Source organism: Rhea americana, unplaced genomic scaffold (genome assembly GCF_003343005.1).
Source record: "Rhea americana isolate MKP2758 unplaced genomic scaffold, rheAme1 scaffold_9, whole genome shotgun sequence".
In the NCBI taxonomy this organism is placed as follows: domain Eukaryota; kingdom Metazoa; phylum Chordata; class Aves; order Rheiformes; family Rheidae; genus Rhea; species Rhea americana.
In genome coordinates this window covers 4,623,256-4,631,021 of record NW_028187088.1, presented here as the reverse complement: position 1 = coordinate 4,631,021, position 7,766 = coordinate 4,623,256, and the positions used below count along the sequence as shown (strand labels likewise).

The window sequence follows — 7,766 nt, the reverse complement described above, 5'->3', positions numbered from 1 at the left end:
GTTTTTATTCAGTATTGATTTCTACAGGATGTTGCTCATCAGAGCTTCTGGACATTTACATCAATTTAAAACATTAAAAATAATTAATAATCAATGGGACTTTAATCCCTTCAAAGAGAACCCATTAACCCGTGAAAAAATGCTCTAGCTCACAATAATTTCTTGAAAGTAACTGGAAGCAGGGCAAAAGATGAAAGAGAGGAGCATCGCTCAGAGACATTATTTATGAGAACTATTATTCAAAAAAGAGAACATAGCTAATACTTTATTGCAGCCCGCTTACTGTAAATTAGGAAGTCTGTCTTTTAACAGTTTCCTTTCTCTAGCCTGGCTGCCTCTGCCTAATCCTCGGCCGATGCTGTCCTGAGCCGTCGGTGTCTGCTTCCGAGGAGAAGAGTATGAGGTCACAAAATCAATAGTGGAGGATCCTGTGTTGTAATCCCTGTCCATGGAAGTCCATTAAATCAATGCTGCTCCCCCTCCTCCGAGTGACGGCTGTGGGCTCCGGCTCTCTAACCTTGCTGTGTGAAGGAATAAGAGTAACTGGGGGAGGATTTTACCTAATTAATGAGTAGTTATTAAATACAGCAAGAAAAATTATGACATTTGCTGAAAGATAAATGGATACATAGTGAATACTTAAGTGTATTTCAGAATGATTGTTGGTATAAAATTCCTCACTAGTGCGTTAAAATTCCTTCCTAGTGGATTAATAACTAATGTGTTAAACCAAAGAATTTTTTTTTTCTTTTTATTCTTCTTTGAAAACTAAGTCAAGGCTCCGTAGGCTCATAAGCTACATGAAGATTCCTTAGCAGCACTGTTGGGAAGTACAGAATGGTGACAACTAATGTCATGGAGCATGTAGTGTCAACAACATTTAAGAGAAATGGAGACACTCCATGAATATGAAGAATACCGTGACTTTTTCATAGCGTTTACGTGCAATGTTGACCTCTGTTAGCTGGAGCCAGAACTTCCGGGTTATCTTTAATTCTTACGATGCTAAGAGCTATCAGAGAGTCTACTGTGCTCCTGGGAACAGGTCCAAAGTCCAAATGAAGTCAATAGAAGTCTTTATATTGCCTTAAATGGGCTTGGAATCAACCCATAATAGGAAGATCTGCAATCTCCGCTGGGTGATGTCGTGGAGTTTAAAAGTACACCACAGTGCTAACCATAAAGTCCAAGTGACCTTGGACTTGTTACAATATCAATARTGCTAACTGGGTGCTGTGGGACGGTTTTGATTTTTAGAATCTGAAAATCAGATTGCTAAAAAAAAAAAAAAACCCTCCAGATCAGGTAAATCTTGAGCAGCATTTTTAAGGGAGTAGCTGTATTGGCAAGAATTGTTGTATTGTAACTAGGCTGCTGGAGCCAGTAAAAGAGGAGCACACTTGAATGCTTCCATTCTTAAATAAAAGGAAACCTAAGTTATGTAACTAGCACTGGGCAAATCTCTCTCTCTCTGAGAGATTGAGTGTTTTTTTTTTGTTTTTTTTTTGTTTTTTTTTCCCTCCCCCCCTTCAGGCTGACACATCAGTCTGCCTCTTCTTTATGGCCTCACTGGAAGGACTGTAAGAGTTGCAGGTGACATAATTCATACTCAATTTAAATATGCTTGTGAACATTATGAGGTTAGGAGATAAAATGCAAAGAGTCATTTGGGAAAATGCCAGAGCATATTTTCAGGGCTTCATCTGTCCCAGTTGCGTACATATTTACTTCTGTATCCATTTTCCTTACATATGTTGAATAAAGACTTGGCCTGTTTGTGGGCTGATCTTTASTAAAGATACCTTGCAGAGGTTGTATAGGATTAAGTGTTAATTGTTATTATGCACCATGGGTGAAAATGGCCTGCTGATCAAGATACTTCCATTTTATCAGAATAATTATTTCTGTGATTTTCTGGAGGCAGGGAATTACTGTCCTTATGAGTACTGGTTATGTGGTTAGAGTATAGGAAAGCTAATGGATGCCTGAAATAGCAATAGCTGTAACTGGACTGATCAAACTTACTATTGAAATGTCTAGAATAATATGATCTGTTTTTCTAACCTACAGTTTTTAGCATCTCTGCGTTTGTGTTATTTGGCAGCCTGTGCTGTACCATATGGTGTATGGGTCTCACGTGGTGCTTAGCAGGAAAGGCCTTAATTTGCTCATGCTCAACCCCAGTCCTACAACTTTCTGTGCTGAGAGTCTCTTGGTGATGTAGCATGATAAGGCTTGCAGTAAACTGCCTTGTCTAGAGCAAGGAAAGTCAAGGGCTGCCATATGACACTGGCTGTAGAGGCAGGGATAAGGCTGCAAGTCAAAAGCAAGCTGTGATTCTCTTCAAAAATATTAAGGTGCAAGTCACAATTATTTTAGGCTTTCATACTGTTTTTCAACACATCAAAAACTGGATATGGTCTGGTTAATACCACTGGTYAGCTCTGTGTTTTGCTGCCCACCTCTTGATCCATCTTTGGTACTTTCTCATTTCTAACTGCCTTCTAGGCTGGCAGTAGTGCTGCTGTTGCTATTTGCACTACACATAGAAGAGGGCACGCCTGAGCCCTGCCTGACCACTGTCATGGGCAAAGCAGGGCGCAAAGGAGGTCGTGGGCTGGGAGAGAAAAYGAAGAAGTCAAAACTCACCCCGGGTTGTCAGCAAAATGCCAAATGCTGTCATGTAGAGAGGGAACTCTGTGAACACAGGACCATGATGCTGTTTGGACTCAGAATAATTTTGGCCTGTGGAGATGCTCTGGTCTGAGCTCCTGTTCAGAGCAGTGCCAGGTAGGTCAAGGCTGTGTACCTCCGAGTTATGAATATCTCTGATGTGGAGATTTGACAGCTTCTCTGGGACGCCTAATGAAAGGAAAGTCGTCTGAAACCCATTTAAAAATAATGCTTCAAAAGATCATTACACTGCCTTGTTAATCTCTCTCTTTTTTTTAAATTTTATTTAAAAGTTTAATTTCAAGCTATCTCTGTTCCTGGAGTTTAAAATTCTRGATTACAGTCTCAAACTTTTTGCTGAAGTTTGCTGTTTTTTCTTTCACCTGTGCCTTGGGTCTTGAGCTTTAAATGTGTTATCAAGGATGAAATTCTTAGAGCTGGCATTAGAATSTGCCTTAATTATCATTTAAATTTTCTGCAGTGTCAGGCTGGTATCTGCCATCACTACATGTTCTTTTCGCAGGTTCACATTTCTCAAGAGGCTTTTTGATTGAGACTTTTTTTTTTTTTTTTCACTTACACTCTGGGAAGAAAATTGTCTCTTTCTATGTTTTACAGGTTTGGAACTTAGGCATACAGGAAACTATTAAGGCTTTGCTGCAGGGGTACTTTTGAGTGACATGAATTAAAGGCTATTAGGGCAGCGGTGGCCTCCTTGTCCTGACTGGTTAAGTGCTGAACTAAACAAATCAGTCATCACTGCATTCAGTTAAGGAAACTTGCAAAAAGTCAAGATAGAAAAATACATATCTCAAGGGAATAAGAGGAATCCTTTCTGGAAATTTACCTTATGCTTTTTGCATTGCTAGCTGGACCACTACTCCTAAAATCAATAGAACATTAAAGGTACTCAGTACAGTTAATGAGCTCCAAAGGAGCTGTTACTTTGGATGGTGATTACCGCTTCTGCTGTCTGACTTTGCATCATACTAGCACTTTATTATTCACGATTTATAATGTCAAAGGGGAGGATGAGTTTGGCGGTTCATTAGTGTATTCAGAGATTTTTGCCTTGAAATTATATTAGCTCATACTTTCAAATGTTTAATTGTTCAGGCTAAAATGCAGACTTCCGTATTCTGCATTCATAATGCTGCAGGAGTTTATTGTTAATGTATCAATATAATCAATGGTTAAATGAAAAGTCTTTTAAAGAAAGAAAAGAAAAAAACYTCACTGAGATAAGCCCCTAAGATGGGTGCAATTCTGTGGTCCTTGCTCGCTCCATGTGGTCTCTTCTGTGAGTCTTGATTTCTAAACAATACCACCACAAAAATTTCAAAAGGCTTACAACTTTAAAAATGCAAATCTTCAAGTGAATCAGACAAGACTGGATCTTCCAGTACTCCCCAAAAAATTCATAATGGTCATCTGTTAGATAAACAAAATGATGCTTTTTCCCTGAAGACCCTRTGATGCCAGATTTAATTTCTTTAGGGAAGACAGAGCATATTCTGTGGAGCGTACCTACCATTTCTGAAGTGGAAGGTGTCACCAGAAAGTGTGAAGATGCCCCAGAGAGCAGAACTTGTACAGAATAAGTTTATAGAGTTTACAGAAAGAGAAAAACCTTTGCACTTCTTATTTAGCATAAAAGAAGTGGATAGAAGGAATTTCGAGATGATGTGCRTGACCCTGAGTGGATCAGCTGTGCTGAAAACATGGGTTCAGAAAGTTATGTTCTTTAATCCCGATTGCTTCCAAGCTAGATTTAGCCACCCTGATCTCTCCAGCCTCTACTGCTCTGGGCGGGTGTTGCGGAAGGAAGGGACCCTGAAGGCTTCTTCACACGCTGCCMAGCACAGCTGGGGAAGGGGCACCCGACTGAAGCGTCTCCCCTGCAGAGCCCCTCGCGTGCAGCGCAACCGAACGCACGATTGCAGTGGGTATTCATAAGTCAGGAGGTTTATAGATTATTAAAGCACTGACAGGTGAATGTTTTGTAGATACAAAATTTTCACGTGTTCTGTTTTTCCAAAGTGCTGTATTTTTGCGTGTAGAAATAACAAAAGCCTGGGGGTATTGGGCTATGCTTGGGATTGATGCCCTGGGGGTTTGCCTAAACAAGCCTTTTTGCGGTACTATGTGATTAGTAAGTGCCGGATGCCTGCTGTGAATTTTTGCCATGATATGAGAAGGCCTTTTGCAGTAGGGGATCTGCCCCAGTCTTAATGAGGGGAAGCAAATGGATCGCAGAGATGTGCCTGCATCCTGCATCTGGGAATGCATGTGCTGCATTAAGGCTAATAGAGGGGAAGGAGCATGTCTCTCTGCCCTGTGCTAAGTCCATCTCTGAGCTGTCAGAAATGGTTGTAGATTGTGAACTCGGTGATTCTTCTCTATTGAAATAGTCTGGTCTCATTTATCTCTTTTCCTGTTKGCATTCTGGCATACTTCTGTGCAAGTATTTATTTAAATTATTTACTTGGAGTGTTGGACTGAAGGCCATGTTCATTTTTTTTCCCCCTCTCTCACACGCTTTTCTTTTTTTCTCTAGTCTCTCTGTTTCTGAAGATGTCAGATTAGATAGCTGATGATTCCTTATGATGCCAGAAGGCCTTTGCAATATGCATATTAGGGTTTAGTGTTTTTTTTCCTGTATCTCTGTGCTTGCATTTTGTATGCAGAGCCATCCTCTTACGTGAACTCCTATGCCCAGAGCTGAGGATTATGTTCTTATCCGGCATATGTACTTAGCCTGAAATGCTAAATCTCTGCTACTAGAGAATAGAAAGACATTATGACTAAAGGAGCKATGTCAAAGTAACCGGTCAGATCAAACTATAAATTGTTTGTGGAGAGAGGAAAGATAAAGGTACTCCCTGAATGTTTGCATCCCCTGACCAGCACTAACTCATAAATTTAAATATTGCTATTCTGAGTGTGAGGGATGAAGTAAACAATATAATAATATAAGAAAACAATTTTGCAGCCGTGGCAGAGGAGCCTCTGTGGATGCCAGTTTTTAAGGTTTGGAGAGGTTAGGATCGGTCAAAAGACTTTAGGAGCCTGCAATATGGAGACTGTGGAAATAGAGGGTGAGCAGTTTCTGTACCCCTTGAGCCAGCCCTGTCTCACCAGGAGGCCAGAGCGGTTCTTGCAGCGCTCAACCTGCTGTATACCTGTCTTGTCCTCTCCCTGTTGCAGCAGCCATGGTCAAACAGGAGAAGGAGAGATGGCAGAAAACTCACTGGACTTGGTAGCTCCACGTCCCGCAGTATACAAGGACACAAGGCTGCCTGTTAGTGTGTAGGGTCACAGCGTGAGGTGGCTTCGTGGCAGGGCACGGTGTGGGGGGGTGATAGCCAGAGGGACCTGTGCCGGGGCTGGGAAGGTCCAACCTCACTTCCACCCCGGCCATGCCTGCCTGTRCGGCACCACAGTGCTCCCCAGGTCACAATGGTCCTGCTGGGGATGGTCTAGCATCCCTGAAGCTCTCTGCTGGAGAAGGGTGCTGCATCTTCCTGTTTTCGGGGAAAGCCAGCTTTGTCGGCTGGAGACGAGAAGACAGCATCATACTTTCGGGTGATCTTTTCTCTTGGAGGTGGTTTGTGTCCTGAATGGCACAGAGAGGGGGTAAGCAGGATGTGCTCCTCAGCACTGCCCTGTGTTAATGCATCCTCCTCTTGTAGGCAGCAGGTGCCAGCCACAGGCAGATTGYTGCGATAGCTCCGTTCAGAAGTTTTCTCTGAGCTTATGTTGCCGTTCATATTATCAYGTCATCAGGATGGAGAGCTGACTGGTACGTAAATTGTTGGTGGGGAGCTTACCTATGGACAAGCTGCAGGCTACTCTGGTTTTCAGTTTGTGAAACTAGGGCTCTGTGCTTGAGGAGAAGAGAGAGGAAGGCTCTTCAGGAAATATTTTGTTAGAGACTTAAGAAAAGCTCCGAAGACAGTGGGAAGACAAAGAATCTTCTCCTTTTCCTTTTCTGTCATGAATTAAATACTGGACCTTTAACAGCAATGGTCATAGTATGTGGATGCTATATTTATTAATGCCATAGAAACAGTATTGTAGAGTTTTGGCCTTCTGAAGGGTTGAGAGGCAAAATAATCTTCTAGATTGATCAATAAAAATATTTTGTAGTTCTTGACAGGAGAAAAATCCTAAAAATATTCCCATCAAATATTTCATTTCTCCCAAAAGAACATCCTAATTCTAAGGGGCTTTCAGTCCTCTTTAAATAAAAGGAAAAAGGAGAGAAGGATGGTTAGGCAAGGAATACTCCGCAACTTTAACAACTATTTGGATGTATTTGCAAATAGTTGCAGTTGCTCAAGATCTGTACTTTTCAAAGAACAAAAAAATGGTCTATTTCTCATATTTATCTYTTCTAGTGTTTGTCCCTTCTCTATTCTCTTTTAGGCTTCCCCCCGACCCCAGCCCACGTCTTACCATCCCTTTCACTTGTTATCTTCTGCAGTGCTCAGCCTTAATTCTGTTTCGCTTGCACTTAACCCTGTTCAAATCCATTTAGGCTCAAACTCACCTTTATAGCACATTCTCCTCAACTAATCGTGTAACCTCATTTCAGAAATGTTTTACTTTTCACTGTAAGTATTTGAAATTGTATTTCTGCAATAAAAATTTTGGATTGCTTTTATAGCCCTCAAAGAAAAGGCTACTTTGCACCATTTGCTGCCACTTAGTACAATTCAATGGTTAAAATTCAGTGCAATTCTAAATAGTCACAAAAAGACTGTGATTACATGAAAAGTTTATTCTAGTGAAAATAGCTACTATTCAAACAGAGATCATGTTTTGCAGAAAAAAAATGGACCAGTTGCTGAGCTTAGTTGCCTGTGCTGTGAATTCAAATTAATATAATCTAAAGCAATGGTGTTACATTGATTTTTACTAAATGTAACTAAAATCAACATAAAATCTCAGTGACTTTCAGTTTGGCTCTGGGACAACGATAACTAGTTATCTGTCTTTAAGAATAAAGTGCAATAATTTTAAAAGATGTGGGTTCCAAATCCCTTTTGAAGAGCTTTGGATTGATTTTTGTTAGTGGTGGTGGTGGTGGT

The 7,766-nt window shown here is 40.9% G+C and overlaps 1 protein-coding gene across 1 annotated transcript in view; it reads left to right on the top strand.

Annotated features, from left to right (window-relative positions):
• PTPRO (protein tyrosine phosphatase receptor type O) overlaps positions 1-7,766 on the top strand; it is a 155,781-nt gene that overhangs the window by 7,741 nt on the left and 140,274 nt on the right. The gene's annotated exons all lie outside the window — the stretch shown is intronic.